The sequence below is a fragment of the Labrus bergylta genome, chromosome 13 (assembly GCF_963930695.1).
Source record: "Labrus bergylta chromosome 13, fLabBer1.1, whole genome shotgun sequence".
Lineage (NCBI taxonomy): Eukaryota > Metazoa > Chordata > Actinopteri > Labriformes > Labridae > Labrus > Labrus bergylta.
This window is the reverse complement of record NC_089207.1, coordinates 8,948,166-8,962,696: the sequence shown is the minus strand read 5'-3', so window position 1 is coordinate 8,962,696 and position 14,531 is coordinate 8,948,166. Positions and strand designations below refer to the sequence as shown.

At 42.0% G+C, this 14,531-nt stretch overlaps 1 protein-coding gene across 7 annotated transcripts in view; it reads left to right on the top strand.

Annotated features, from left to right (window-relative positions):
- The window catches only part of sema5ba (sema domain, seven thrombospondin repeats (type 1 and type 1-like), transmembrane domain (TM) and short cytoplasmic domain, (semaphorin) 5Ba), a 182,480-nt gene that overhangs the window by 46,694 nt on the left and 121,255 nt on the right, over window positions 1-14,531 (top strand). For 2 of the 7 annotated variants that reach the window (XM_065961972.1, XM_029280655.2), the window contains exon 3: window positions 5,969-6,021. The exons of the other annotated variants lie outside the window; for them this stretch is intronic. The gene's annotated coding sequence lies outside the window, so the exon portion shown is untranslated. The remainder of the gene's footprint in view (window positions 1-5,968; window positions 6,022-14,531) is intronic. 7 annotated transcript variants of the gene reach the window in all.

Sequence of the window (14,531 nt, the reverse complement as noted above, 5' to 3'; positions counted from 1 at the left end):
TCTAGAGACTTCTGAAGGATGGGCGTCGGGGTCCAGCATTCACATCCGTGTAGGAGAACAAATGCAGAAGTGCCCTACAAGTTACTTACAGCCACTTTCAAAACCCACAAGTGTCACATTTTTCTCTTAAGCTCCTTGGGACGGCAGCACTGTAGCTCAGTTTGTTGGGAATTGGATTGGGAACTGGAGGGTTACTGGTTTATGTTCCGGTACAGATAGAATGGAATTTGAGACTGGTTGCTTGAGAGGTGCCTGTTTCTTTCCGTAGCACTGTTTGAGGTGCCCTTAAGGTAACTGCTCAGGCGCTCCCTTGTGTGCAGCCACCTCCCTCTGACATCTTGTGCACGTCCATAGGATTCTGTTTGTGCATGTGTGTGTGTATTTTGGCCTGTGTGTGTGTGTGGCATCTTCAACAACAGCGTGATACAGCTGAATCCCCCATTTAAAGAAGAAGTTTGTCTTCTTCTTTAAAGAATAGTTATTTAGAGAGGACAAACGTGTCCCAGGGTGAAGAAGAAATACAAACTGCAAGTGTTGACTCTATACACACAAAGTGTCTGTTCACCGGAAACACAGAGCGAACAGCAGTGCATTTCAGCTCATTAGATGATGTGAGTGCGTTGAGTTCACAGTTTTATTTTCAGCTCTCTGGTTGTCATTAGCTCACATGAGATGAATTATCTCGCCATGTGACCAGGATGAATGTGTGTGTGTGTGTGTGTGTGTGTGTGTGTGTGTGTGTGTGTGTGTGTGTGTGTGTGTGTGTGTGTGTGTGTGTGTGTGTGTGTGTGTGTGTGTGTGTGTGTGTGTGTGTGTGTGTGTGTGTGTGTGTGTGTGTGTGTGTGTGTGTGTGTGTGTGTGTGTGTGTGTGTGTGTTAAATTGAGCAGAAAGTGCCAACCTGACAGACAGTGTCCATGTGTCTGTAAAGATGTCAATGTGTCCTTGAGTGAGCGATCCGACAGAAGAACAGAAGCACAGAGGAAGTGAAGACACACTGACGGAGAAAAAGCTCCTCTCCAATAAATAAGCTCACAGCTGAGAGGATATTGATACGATTCGATACACTTTATTGTTCTCTTGGGGAAATTTGTCTTGGACTCAAAGTGCTCCAAACATTCTGCTGCCTCCACAGTACAACCATTACATAAAAACAATAGATACAAACACAATCCACATTGAAAAGAACATACTGTACCTGTGCAAACCAAAAAACACAACAACATATATTGCACAAAAAACACAAAAGTAAGAGAAAAAAAAAAACATGATGTATTGCACACCCCATCCTGTCTAAACAGAATTTAGAATTCCGATCAACGTCGGTACAAAAGAGTCTTTAAGACGGTTCAATTTGCTTTGGGGGACTCTGTATCATCTGCCAGATGGTGAAAGCTCATACTTGAAGTGGAGGATGTGAGATGGGTCAGACAACACACTCTGTGCTTGCCCGAGAACAGACTGCTCATATATTATGCACACTTATAGGAGCAGGCAATCTTGAGAAATAGAAGACATACAATTTCCGAAGTAGTCTGTAGTTCCCTTTTTTGAGTCACGGTATCACAGAAGCCTATTAGGGCCTGGCATGAGAAAAACATGAACTGAGGAGGATTTATTATGTGGCATGAATAATACTGAAATGTAGAGACAGAGGATGTTTTTTTTTTTAATCTGCTTTAGAACTTTAGAAATGAAGTTAAAACATTAATAAATCCTAGGACTTGTACCTGTAAAGCTGTTTTCACACATGCACTTCTGAAACTTTCTAGAAAATCTCATGCAGGCTGCCCCTGAAATCTTCCTCAGATGCTTCACCACACATATACCACACACACAGCGGAGTGGGGAAGTTTTTCCCTTTCGGACATGTAAAGGGGACTCTGGAGGCATGACGTAAAAAAAAAAAAAGGACAATGCAACATGGTCGACTGGCATCAGTGGCAACAGAGTCAGACACTATGATGACAGTTTTTTGTTACCTTTATATCAATGCTGTGTTGGTGGATGTATTTGAACTTTATTGAAAGAGCAGAGAAAACAATTCTAGGACCGCAGGAAACATAATGAAGCGTTCCTATTACATGCACGATGATCAAACTGGTCTCAACCTGGTTGCAGGACATCAATGTCTGGCAGAAATCTTAAAAGGGGGCTGGCTTGAAAAAAATCGTGGTGAAATATTTCGGAATTTTTCAGGACTTTTGTGATTGTGAGAATAAGGCTTAAAGGTCAACTTGATTTTACTTTAGTTGAACTGTATTTCCAATCCAAATACATTTCTGGAGAGGATAATGTTGTTATTTCTGTTTTAAGCATTCTGTTCTGAAATAGTATTTTTTTGTGTATTTCAGTGAGAAAAAGTACAAATGAGCGGCTGATTCATCAGATCCCTTTGTGAGAAGGTGAAAAAAGTTTCTTGTTTGTGCTGCTAATGACAGATTTAGAATCTGTTTAGCCTGTATTTTCAAGAAGTATTTATAAACTGGAAATATCCAAGCTGAAATGAATTCATCTGTATTGGTTTCTTGGGAGTCTGGGCCAGCTTTGTATTGAATCCGTGGGTGAATGTGACGTCCCTGTAAATCTCAGCGATGCTTATTATATCACAGATCAGACCAATTAGCGCTGAGGTAACAGTGTTTGGTCTTTCCCTGAGGCGTCGACGCCGACGCCGCTGACCTGTTGCATGTGTTGTGTGATGGCAGAGGCGAGAGTCTGAGGAGACTTGTTAAGAAAGCAAAGAGCGGCTTCACTCCAGCTGATGCATCATCGGAAATTGATTTTTTTCCTCTGGACAGCTCAGAGACCGGAGCACACCCGCACACTGAACTCCCTCAGAGACATCAATGCGCTCGCTTGCAGCATGGTGATGGCCTACACGGTGTCATGAAGCGTCTTTTATTTAGTCTTTTTTATTATTCAGTTTGTGCTTGTAATTGGAGGCTTTTGAAGGAAGCTGTTTGCCTGCTTGTTACATAACAACAAAATAAATGCCTTCACTGAAATTCCTCATTTTTGGAATCACAAAGTCTCTCTCTCTCTCTCTCTCTCTCCACAGTCTGTGTGTTTGTGCAGGGTGGGCTGGCGAGCTTTTATTAAAGTTTTGCAGCCAATCCCCAAGTAGCACAGAGGCAGAGAGTGATGAATGCTCGCTGCTAAAATCCAATAAGATGGATTTTGGTGTGAACCACAGCTTTCGCTCTTTCTCTTTCTCTCGCTTTGTCTCGCTCTCCCTCGCCCTCTCTCCATCACACACGCCCAGCCGCTCATCCACCAGCGGGATTCCAAATCAGTCACTTCTTCTTCCCCGATCAATGCTCTGTAATCAACAGGGGAGACACATTGCTGCTCTTTAATGGAATGCCTCCTACCTGTGCTGCCCGTCTCGCAGCGTCTGAAGTGGATTCACTGGAGTGTTCGGTGATCAGCGGAGACGGACACATCTGCTGCCGTCTCCTTCTTTGTGTGTGACCGCTGAGTCCTGAGATTGCAGCCTGCTGTACAGAACACTTTGAAGGCTTTGAGAATGCGCATAAGCGTTCATTTAATTACACTCAGAAGATTTGTATTGGATTCCAGTGCGGCTGCCTGGCACGGCGCTGACTTACTGGTCCTTTAAACATGTCGCTTATTGTGTTTAAAGTTTAACTGGAAGAATTATGAAAGCAGAAATGAATAAATCATGCTGCCCTTTAGGGAATTTAAATTGCACAATTGGCCTTTACAGATTAGAAAAGCAACATCAAAGCAATATAAAAAAACACTTACTGTGAGCATTAACATGAAGAAAGTTCCAGTGCCAAGTAAAGTTACATTTTGTAAAGCAGGTGGATGCTGTGGGTGAGGAAAGTGTATTTATGTTTCCTTCCTGGGCGTGATACATCTCCGCCCAGCGGGTACAGCTGACAACAAAGGCTCTGATGGATTTGCTTTGATCCGGAGAGCAAGCACATAAATAAAACTGTCATTTCGTTGGTACCGCACACAGAGACGCTGCACCTTTCAACCCAGTCCGACAACTTTGTTCAGTTTGTACAGAGACAGAAAAACAAAAAAAGCACAGTCTGCTGTTGGGACACTGACAAAATGTGTATGTGTATGGTGATGGTTTCCTTGAGAAGCTACGGCCTTCGGCAACATTAATGATGACCCTAAGACTTGCAAAGGATAGATGTATGGGGATGCTGTCTCTAAAAGTGAAGTTAAGGTAGATCATTAGCTGTGGCTTTGACGTCTGACGGCCAGCGTGCACCCAAAAGGCCTTTTTTAAATGTGATCCATCTATTACTCTTTATTGTACAGGTACATGAATTATCATATTCAGGCTGAAGTAGGAGGACTTAATTCATGTAGCATTCCATGAGTTATGAATAAAGAACTGTATCTCATGAATGATTTAAGGCAGGACAAGAGTATCAGACTTGAACCTGCGTTCGCTGTGACGAGGACTTGTCATAACCGCTAGGCTATCGGGACCCCCCTAAAGTGAGATATAGAAAGTTTGTTGCAGTGCTTTTATCCAGCACTTCATGCAGAAATTAAAAAAAAAATTGGAAAAAGGTTTCCTTTTATCAAATAATAACCATGCTGAGCTATAAAATGTGTGCTCTGTGGTTAATGTAATTGGAGAGGCAACTTGTTCCTGCAGTTTTAGCATTATTGTTGGCATTTAAATACACATTACCATCAATAAAAATGCCCAAGTGTTTACACTTAAGAGCACGGTCAGTGGTTTTAGCATTTAAAAACCTGCTGAATGTTTATGGAAATGGATTATCATTTCTCTTTTATTTATTTATTTATTTATTGAGGCAGCATTTAAGAAAGTATTTTATCTCTGATCTTTAAATACTCAAATTCTGTTTTATGTCTTGCTGCATTTGAGTGAAAGGCCTCTTATCATATAGTAGTTATTCAAATTCCCCACTTTAAATTCATTCATAAATCAACAACACAATCTGAATCTTGGTCTCAAAGGTTTTGGACATATGGCTTGGAATGAGGCTTTGCCTTTAAAGGTCAAATATTATTCTCCTTTTCAACCAGCTTAAATAAATCTCGGAGCTCCCCAAAACATGTCATGAGGTTTATTGTTATTAATCCACTCTGATTGTGTATTTGATCATGCCTATAATCTCCTCTATTTCCGCCCTGCTCAGAATAGGCTGTTTCTGTGTCTGTAGCTTTAAATGCAAATGAGATGTGTTAATGACCACGCCCCTCTAGAAGTGGGTGTGGCATGAGCTTTCTTGCTCCATACCCTATTGTGTATGTTGAGAAGGCAGACTTAGAGGGCCAAAAAATGCCTTGCTGTAGGAGGGCCATCCACCTGGGGGAGGGGTTACTGCCCTTTGTGATGTCACGAAGGGAAAATCTCCAAGCCTGTTTGAGCACACATTTTCTGAAAAGTGGTTCAAGCAAAAGACGAAGAGGATTGACTTTTTCTCATAATTGGGGGGTTTGTAGACCAGCTAGGGAAACATATTAGTGTTATAAAAACATGGTAAAATGTATTTATCACAATATGTCACCTGTTAAGTACGCGCAGTTGTTATTGATTATTTTGTTCACTCATTCATCTTTAATTTAGCTATCACCGAGCCCTTGTGGGAAGAAAGTGGAAATGTGCCAGTGTTGTAGGATAAAGATCTTACAGTACATGAAACTAAATCAGAATTGGAATCATTTAGCTTCCTCCTTGCATGCCAGCTTCCTCTTGTTGATTCATGATGCATGCTTGTAGATCTCTTGAGTTCTGCTTCATGCTCCGCTGTCTATTTCCGATCCTCTGGGGTTTCTATGGAAGGGTCTCTAGGCTGTCATGGCACTTGTTGTACCAGCTGCTCAGTTGCTCCTCTGTCCCATGGCTAATGTGAGATTTTCTGCCACTTGTAGGATGCTGAATTGTCCACCTGATCGTGAACAAATCTTCCTCTAATTATTTGTATGCATGCTGTGATTTTAAAGATTGGTGCCATGAAAGCAGCGCAAGAAAAATTGAGCACACAGAATAAAAGATGGTAAGCAAGCATCCTAAATTTTGACCATGTTGAATACATTTCTTGTCTTCTAGTCCTTATTTTTTTATTGATTGCTACCTTTCATTCTTCAGTGTCTGCTGTTTTGTTTGATTGCCATTCAGTTGCTTCCTGAGATGTGATCAGACACAATTTCCAATCATGTTTTTACTTGTCTACTTTTTTATTTACAATAAAATCAAAATCTATTCCCAATTTACGAGCCATTTTTTCCTCCTTTCAAATACTCCCTGCCAGAGAAACAGTTTGCACCGAAGCAGCCTGTAAAGAGCTCAGACAAGAGGTCTGTGTAGAGTGTGAATGAGCAAAGCCCTGAGCTCAGAGTCAGTCGTCTGTGCCGCGTGTCACTCCGAACACCGACACAGCACAGACACAAAGAGCTCTTTAAACAGCGGCCACCAGCTTGTCATCAGGCTGCCTGTGATTGATCGCTTTGACACACTTCACTGCTATGTCATTATGGTGTGAGGCCTTGAAGATGTGGCTCAGTTTTAGATGAACTGTCATTGGAAGTAAAATATTACTGTAGATCAGCTGAAGCAGGAGATTGATGCTCACAAAAAAGAAACAATGGCACTGCAGTTGCAGCTTTGTAGTGTTACTGTGATGTCATTTCTTGGAGTCTTCTTCATATTCTTCTAATTCTGAACAACTGTACATCGGTCAAGTGTTCCTAGAGGTATGGTTGTAATTTTGTCAGATCTTTTAGATTGTATTTTCCAAACAACAATCTGATGTGGTCAGAATGTGGCCGATCTCTGTCCCCATTGTGGTTTTGCGCAGTTTTTAACTACAAATCGTGTAACCTTTCGATGTCGTCAAGGAACGTTCAAGGTTTTGACAAGATAGAAGTCTTAGATTTAAACTGCAAAAGAAGTAAATCTGTAGCCAACACAAGGGTTAACCATGCTTTCTGTTGGACATGCAGGTGCCAAGCATCGATGGTTAGCTTGTGCTAATGTGCGGTATAGCTTGCATATAGGTACAAGCAGTAACGCTACGTCCTGCAGTGGGTGTACGCTTGTGGGGGTGAGAGGCCCAGTTTGAATGTTGTGTTTACAAGTTGCAATAAACAATGCTACTGATTTTAACACTTTTTAGGGGCCTTTTATGACTTTATTCAGATATGACTGTGGATAGAGTTGGAAACTGGGTAAAGGGGGAATGGGGAATGACGTGCGGAAAAGTAGCTAGAGCCAGAAACCTGGCTACCCGCTTCAAGGAAAACAGCCTCTGCATATGGGGCGCATGAACTTACTGCTGGGCCAACAGGCGCTCCCAGTTTCTGTCATTTCGTTGCACATAATGTAGAGATATAACAGCATCAGCTTGATGACACAAACGAGGTTGTTCTTCGCTTTCACCACTAAAAGAATTCAATTTTCATCATAGTCGTTATTTTTAACACCGCCTCCTTTTTTTACCTTTGGTCCGTCCATTTTCAAACTGTAAAGGTTTCCTGTTTTCCCACCAGTTCAGCATTCTCCCTGTTGGAATACTAATTCAAACATTTGCTCCGTTCTTCGTTTAAATTCAGACTCCTGTGAGAGAAGGCTGGCATTTGCGTTGATCAGTCATGCACTCAGATCATGCCGTCCTCCATGTTCCCACGTGTACCACGGTGTCAATTAAACCTGAGGTCTGCTGTGCTCTAGCGGGCTGACTCTGTCTAATGGGGATCCATGCAAAGAGACCGTCCATAATGGAATTAATAATGAGACACACTTTGCGAAAAAAAAGGTGCTCAGCTATCATCACCATCTCATTTGGGGTGCGGTGGGGGTGGTGGGGGGGGATTTCTTAGGAATAAAACATGAAAAGGGGACAAAACCTCGAGCCTGAGAGTCCATGGTGCATTAAAATCCAATGAGTCCTGATCTTACCTGGTAATCAAAGCTGCTTGTTTCTGTAGGGAATTGGAAGTGCGTGCCGGAGAGTTACAGTCAGATCTATCAGCGGAGAGAGAGGAAGAGAGCTGACAAAGACGCAGAAGGGTTTATTAGAGCGTTTCTCTCTGCTCTGTGTCAAGGAAATAGGACAGAGTAGAAATGAAAAATGTGAAAAAAAAATTGCATCTTCATTTTTTTTCTAGCAACCTTTGAAGGAATGCAAATATATAGTGGTACATATGCGACATTTCTATTGAATAAATGCAAGCTTGTCTAAAGCTATAGCCTCACGAGTCGTTTGACGCCAGGTTTACGGAGTGATGTGTTTCCTGTAGCAGCAACAGATGTGGGCATACATTGGAGAAACTGGGCCATTGTCATAAACAGGAGCTGTTGGCATGGCTGATTGCTCAAAAAAAGATCACCCAGAGAGGTTAAACAGACCCTCAACAAAAGGGAAGGAAAACACACAGTCGGAGTACTGAGACACAATGCCACAGGTAAACACTCCAAAGCAGGTCAATCCCAAACTCATTAATTTTTCTATGAATGGTGAAGACCTCAAAACCCTGAGAATGTATCATGTTAAAGCTCAGTCAGAAAAATCTCTTCTTACAAAATACAGTCACTGTTTGATCGGCCTCTGAGAAGTATACTCCAAAAATACAACAACTGAGAAGCTGAAAACAACTTGACATGACCTGTTAGGTCAGACGACATCATTTAAAAACTTGCAGGTGAACATTCTTGGTTGATAACTTTGTAAAGGGAACAGAATACTTCAACTTTTTACCTCCAGACTGCTCAGATGAAAGATTAAAAACAGGTCTTTTCCAGAGTTTAAAAGTCTCATTTGAAACATTTTCAGATTCAGTTTGATTTTTTAAAAATCTTCTCAAAAATAACTCTAAAGCCTTATCAGATGTTTTCATGTGCCACATAGGACTGTGTGCAACGGCTGCTACTGCAAGATATAGCTCTTCAAGTTTATTTTAGCATTAACTGATACACGACTTATTCAATACAAAGTGCTGCAACAGTTGTTTTTTGTAACCTTTTTCCAGATTTTTACACAATGACTTTGAAAGTTGTGCGTTTGAATGCATTTGATGTGTTATCATCCTTCACTTCTTAAAAGTGTAATGCTGTCCAAATTCTGAGTTAGCATCAACAAACCCAATACAGTAGACTCATCGCATCCCACAATGCATTCTGAAAAATAGTGTACATCCAATGGTCACTATCACAGAAACATAGAAAGTTTATATTTGGGGCATTTTTACTGAAATCCAGAAGCTGAACAATGATGTCATTATTGGTCAGTGATTAGTGCCTGAAATGGGTTTTCTTTTGTGTACAAAAATTCCGCATTTAAGTGGACACAGCCTTTGTAATTCCAAGGCCATGCTAATATGGTCAAACATTTTTGACAATAGCCTCATCATCATAACTATCAGTATGTCAAATAAAAAGAAAGTCGTTGTTTGGATTCAACCTTTTCGTTTTTGATATTATACTCAAATGTCATTGGGGAGCGATCTTTGTTACTGACTGGTGAGCTGTAGCTAAGGTTCAGAGTGACATAGTTGGAAGTGTCAAGTGTTAAACATCACTTTAAACACAATAATACTGTAAAAACACTGATTTTCTTAAGGACTAAAGGTTTTAGTCCACAGATTTTGTTGGTCAACTTTCCAAACTTGCTAATCTGCAGTTCAGTGTTGGAAACAGTGCGGTGTCTCTAATGTATACATGAGCCAAAAAGAAGTAGAAACTTGATGAATACATTGTTCTAGGTTTACTGCTGGTTAAAAAAAACACACACCCAGTTTTATTCAATGGATGGTGGTGTTTTGGTGACATTGCAGATTAGTTGAGAAGTTGGCAGGCTGTGAACAAAGTTGTTGTTTCTCGAGGGGCAGTGGTGGAAAGAGTGATTAAACCTTCAGGCTGTGTGTGTGTGTGTGTGTGTGTGTGTGTGTGTGTGTGTGTGTGTGTGTGTGTGTGTGTGTGTGTGTGTGTGTGTGTGTGTGTGTGTGTGTGTGTGTGTGTGTGTGTGTGTGTGTGTGTGTGTGTGTGTGTGTGTGTGTGTGTGTGTGTGTGGGATATGGGTGTCCCTTAATGCCCAGCGTCCAGGGTGAGTGATCAGGGCAGACTGTGGGATTGAATCCAGCCAGGTCTGCGGGGCTCTGCGACAGGCTGAGGGCTGCTTTCATTGCCCTGCTGTCTGTCTCTGAGCCTGGCTGCTGCTGATGGGATCACGGCTGGAGATCACTACTGCTAATAACAATCCACACACCCCTCTTTCTCTCTAATTGGCACGGGGTAATGCCTGCTTCACAAACACAAGACTTAGTTGCTACATGAGCACATATGAATACAGATCACCTGGGATGATACAGCAGAAAGTGGTGGGCCCTTTTAAAGATTGAACATAATTATATTGCTTTTATTTCTTATTTTATTGAATCTTTTACGGTGTTTTTAGAAGCACAAATGAATCGCAATCACAAGTTTCATCATTTTAAATGTGCTTCCATTTGATGCGAGTGTCGGTTTTATTAAAAAAGAAAATGGGACGCATTTGAATACTGGACTTGATCAGACCAAACAAACAAAGATCAGGCCTTGATGATTAAAGTATGAAGCTCTACTTGTTGTTTGGAGGTAGACAGCAACCGGAAAAAGATCAGACTGATGCTCAACAGCTGGGTCACATCTGTAGACTCCTGGTTGGAATGTAACTTTCATCGTTAAGATTATTCTTAACTTTAAAATCTTATAGTCATGTAATGCAAAGAAACAAGTTTTTATAGGAGCTATGAAATAAATATCTCCATGTAAAATGGAAGTTGTTGCAATTTAGACCAAATCACCAACTCTGCAGCTCCAAGGAGGTATTTAGTGCTTCTTAAGTCATATTTCATGTTTTATTGCGCATTAAGGTCTCAGCGCTGTCATCGGTCGGGTTTCCAGCAGCTGTTTTTGAGGGAATGAGCTCTAATGAAGTCTCTGTGCACTCTACCTGTATGCCCTGCACAGCACACAGACAGTTTTAAAGACATGCAGAGAAAAGGCAGATATGAACGTTCGCTGACACTTTAGACGCAGATCTGATTTTAAACATACATAGCAGAGCGCTTTTCAATAGATGAACTGATGCAACACAACTCATGGGGGCTATGAATGAATGAAGCTAAGGCACAAATTATTACAGATAAAAACTGATCCAGAATGAAGGAAACAAGTTTTTGTATCGTGCATAAATGTCCTGGTGGAGGCTGCAAAGACCCCCAGCTTAACACAGCATGGTGCCTTGTTCAAGGGCACTTTGGCAATGACCGGGAAGTGAACTGGCACCTCTCTAGCTACCAGACCAATTTTCAGACTTAAACCAGTGACCCCCCCCCCCCCCCCGGTTTTTAACCCAAGTCCCTACCGACTGAGCCACTACCCCATCTACTAATACTTGATTTATCATCATCACAAACACTCTGGATATTTAGACATTTAATAATCATACTGATGACATTGTTGCAAATAATTCATAACTATCTGCAGTTTTGTGTGCTTCTGTGCGTGTGTGTTTGCATCCCGTACCTGCAGCAGCCCCACACCGTGCACCTCTGCAGCCTGATCATCATATGTAGTGATCCGTTTTGATCTAGGTTCTCTTTGAAGTCGGATGCTATAGATTTGCTAATTAATTACAAAGCGTTGCTCTGCCTTTTTTGTTCACGTTTTGTTTAGTGTCTGCTCCAGTTAATTACAACAGAACGCTTCGACTCGTCCTTGAGACCGACGCTAATAAGTGCGAGCTGCTGCGTCATGCCCGCATCGCTCTCCCATAGCAGAAAGGAAAGATTATCCTTATCCAGTGTGCTGCATGCTCCACAGCTCCTAACTGTTGGTCGTGTGTAAATCAGGAGGTGCAGAGTCACTGAGAGGTGAATAAAATGAGTCAGTCCTGTGGTTCTTTTCAGACTTCTTAGACCTCACTCTAAGTCAGCCTCATGTTGATGTGCGGGCCTGGTTTAGGATTCCTCGCGCGGTTTGTGAAATTCCTCCCCCTTCGATGTTTAGAGTTAAGCGATAGTGTCAGGGCCACTATCTGTTCTTATCAGCTCTTATCATTCCTGTCGTCTTTGCCCTGCTGCGTCTGTAACCCGTCACAGAGACGTGTTTAAAGCATTTAGCAGCCAAACATCAAGCGCTGAAAGATCTGAAAGCAGGCACGGCCATCGAGTAAAAAAACAGAGACCACCAGTGATTTTAAGGGATTTTGTGGAGGGTGAACTAAAGATGCACTGATGTTTAATTGCTTGACAACTGTAATCAACAATCAACAATCGACAATTGTTGGACCTGAAATCTGTGCAAAAAATATTTCAAATTGACCTTTTTTCCTTATGCCTATTAAATTAATGAAAACCACAGTTATCGGGAAAAAAAACACCTTACTTTAAACTGACATTCTTCTTAATTATTACGGTTGCTTTAAAATGCCAACAGTCAGTAATGCATTCATTTGAAGTCATTTATTTGGCAGTGATATAATTACACCGGCAGTTTTCATTCACTGTCACAGAGTTAATGCACTCTGCTGCATTTAGAAATTGCATTATAACATAATTGGACACAAATATATTGGCAACAGATATGACATGCATCCCCATAAATTCCACGAGTTACTCTACAGCGCTCTTAATGTTTTTGTAAGCATCATCCCAGCATTTTATACCACTATTAATAAGTAGAAAATACTTTTTATGCCTGTATGTTTCATAAGAGGGGTGCATAGGTGGCTGGTGTGTCTCCTGCACACTGCCTGTTGAATGCCCCGAAACATTGCATCCAGACTGTGTGTGGGAGTTAGCTGCAATTTAATCAGAATAAAAAGTGCAACACATGACCTGAACCAGGATTGCTGGACCTTGCAGCATTTTGTTTTAAAACTGGTGTCTGTGGTCAGTCATGCTGCAACTAATGATTATTTTCTTTATCAATTAATTGTTTGGTCTATACGTGTGTCTGCAAGCTCCCTGAGGATTCATCTTTACGAAAGCTTGTTTAGTCTGCAGAGCACCCAGAGGCCTTCAGTTAGTATGTGATAAACTGATCAAAGTATTGCAAATTCTCACAGTGAGGAGGGTGAAGCCTATACGATGTTTGTCAAATTACTTAATAAGTTGCAATTAAATGCCATGGTAAACAAACGTCATCTGAAAATGACATAGTCACTCTTCCCCCCTAAAAGAAACTCAAATATCTCTCACCTTTGCAGTTTGCCTTTTGTACATTGAATGAGAGGACAAAGTCACAGAGGCACAACAGCTTGGATAAATGCTCTGAGCCCCCCCCCCCTCCACTTTTCTTTCTGACCTTTGGCTCTCCAATTAACAGCCCCCTCACAGAACACTGGACGCCCCTCTTTTGTGGCGGTGTCAGGCCACAAATGTGTTGGACGGAGCTTTTGTTTGAGTGGTTCCTCATGTCTCTGCCTTTTTTTTTTTTTGTTCTCTAATAGCCCATCATCTGGGCCCCGTCCGCCTGACCTCGCTCCTCTGACACATTACTGCGCTAAACGACGGGGAAAAGGCCAAAACTCTGAAGGCTGAAATGCACAAGAATTTACATCAGTATATGTCCTGAATACTGGATGCAAATAATGCATTTCAAGGTTGTGTTGAACACCTTTTAACCTATAACATAACATAAAAAAAAAAAAAAAAAAGAAGCATGGCCAGTCAGTAAAGGTTGCAAACCCACACTGACCCTTGAGAAGTTCCAGCAAAAAGAAGTTCTCCTCTCTTCTCAATATGTTTCATTCGAACAATTTTACAGGTCAAAAGAGGTTAGAGCACAACTTTTTCCAAAAGAAACAAACAAAAGATTAGAGACATGTCTCTGGCCTAAACAGGCTTCTGGCCCTGGCTCAGCCTCCTTCCCTGTTCCCTCTCTACAGACTCCCTTTCCCTTTTCACGTGCGGGTGTGGTGGGTGGCGGGAGCTGAGTGACTCTGGGACACCAGCGCTCCCTCTGCGGCCTTCCTGGGGTGTTGTTGGACAGACTGGACAGGGCGCTGCGGTTGGGAGGGGGTTCCTGCTTGGTGGCCCCTGTGGTGTCCTGGCTCTTGTTGCTAATCAGTCTAATTGTGTTCGGGGGGGAGCCTTGTGGTGGCCAATCTTCAATATTTTGCAAACGTTATGAACGCAGCGTCCTTTCTACATAATGTCCTGCCTTCAGAGACCCCTTTCCCCCCCTTCCGGCCAACTAGGAAAACTTCATCCATGGGTCATATGTGAACAACAACTGTGGAAATTGTCAGTGGCAGGCTGCCTTGAAATTTTCTACAAATTGAGGAGTGCATATGTGAAAACTGCTTCAGGTGGCAAGTACATAGCATACTCTTGCAGAGAAGAAATTGGATGATACTGCAAGGCTAAGAGGATGCACTGTGAGCATGTGTGCAGGTGGGTTGGTGAGACCAAGTGATGGAAATTGCCAGGAACACAAGGTTACTGCAGGGCAGGAGGGAGGATCTGAAATGACAGAAGAGCTTATTATGTGGCCGGGGAAGATAGCGGAGAACACTGTGGGATA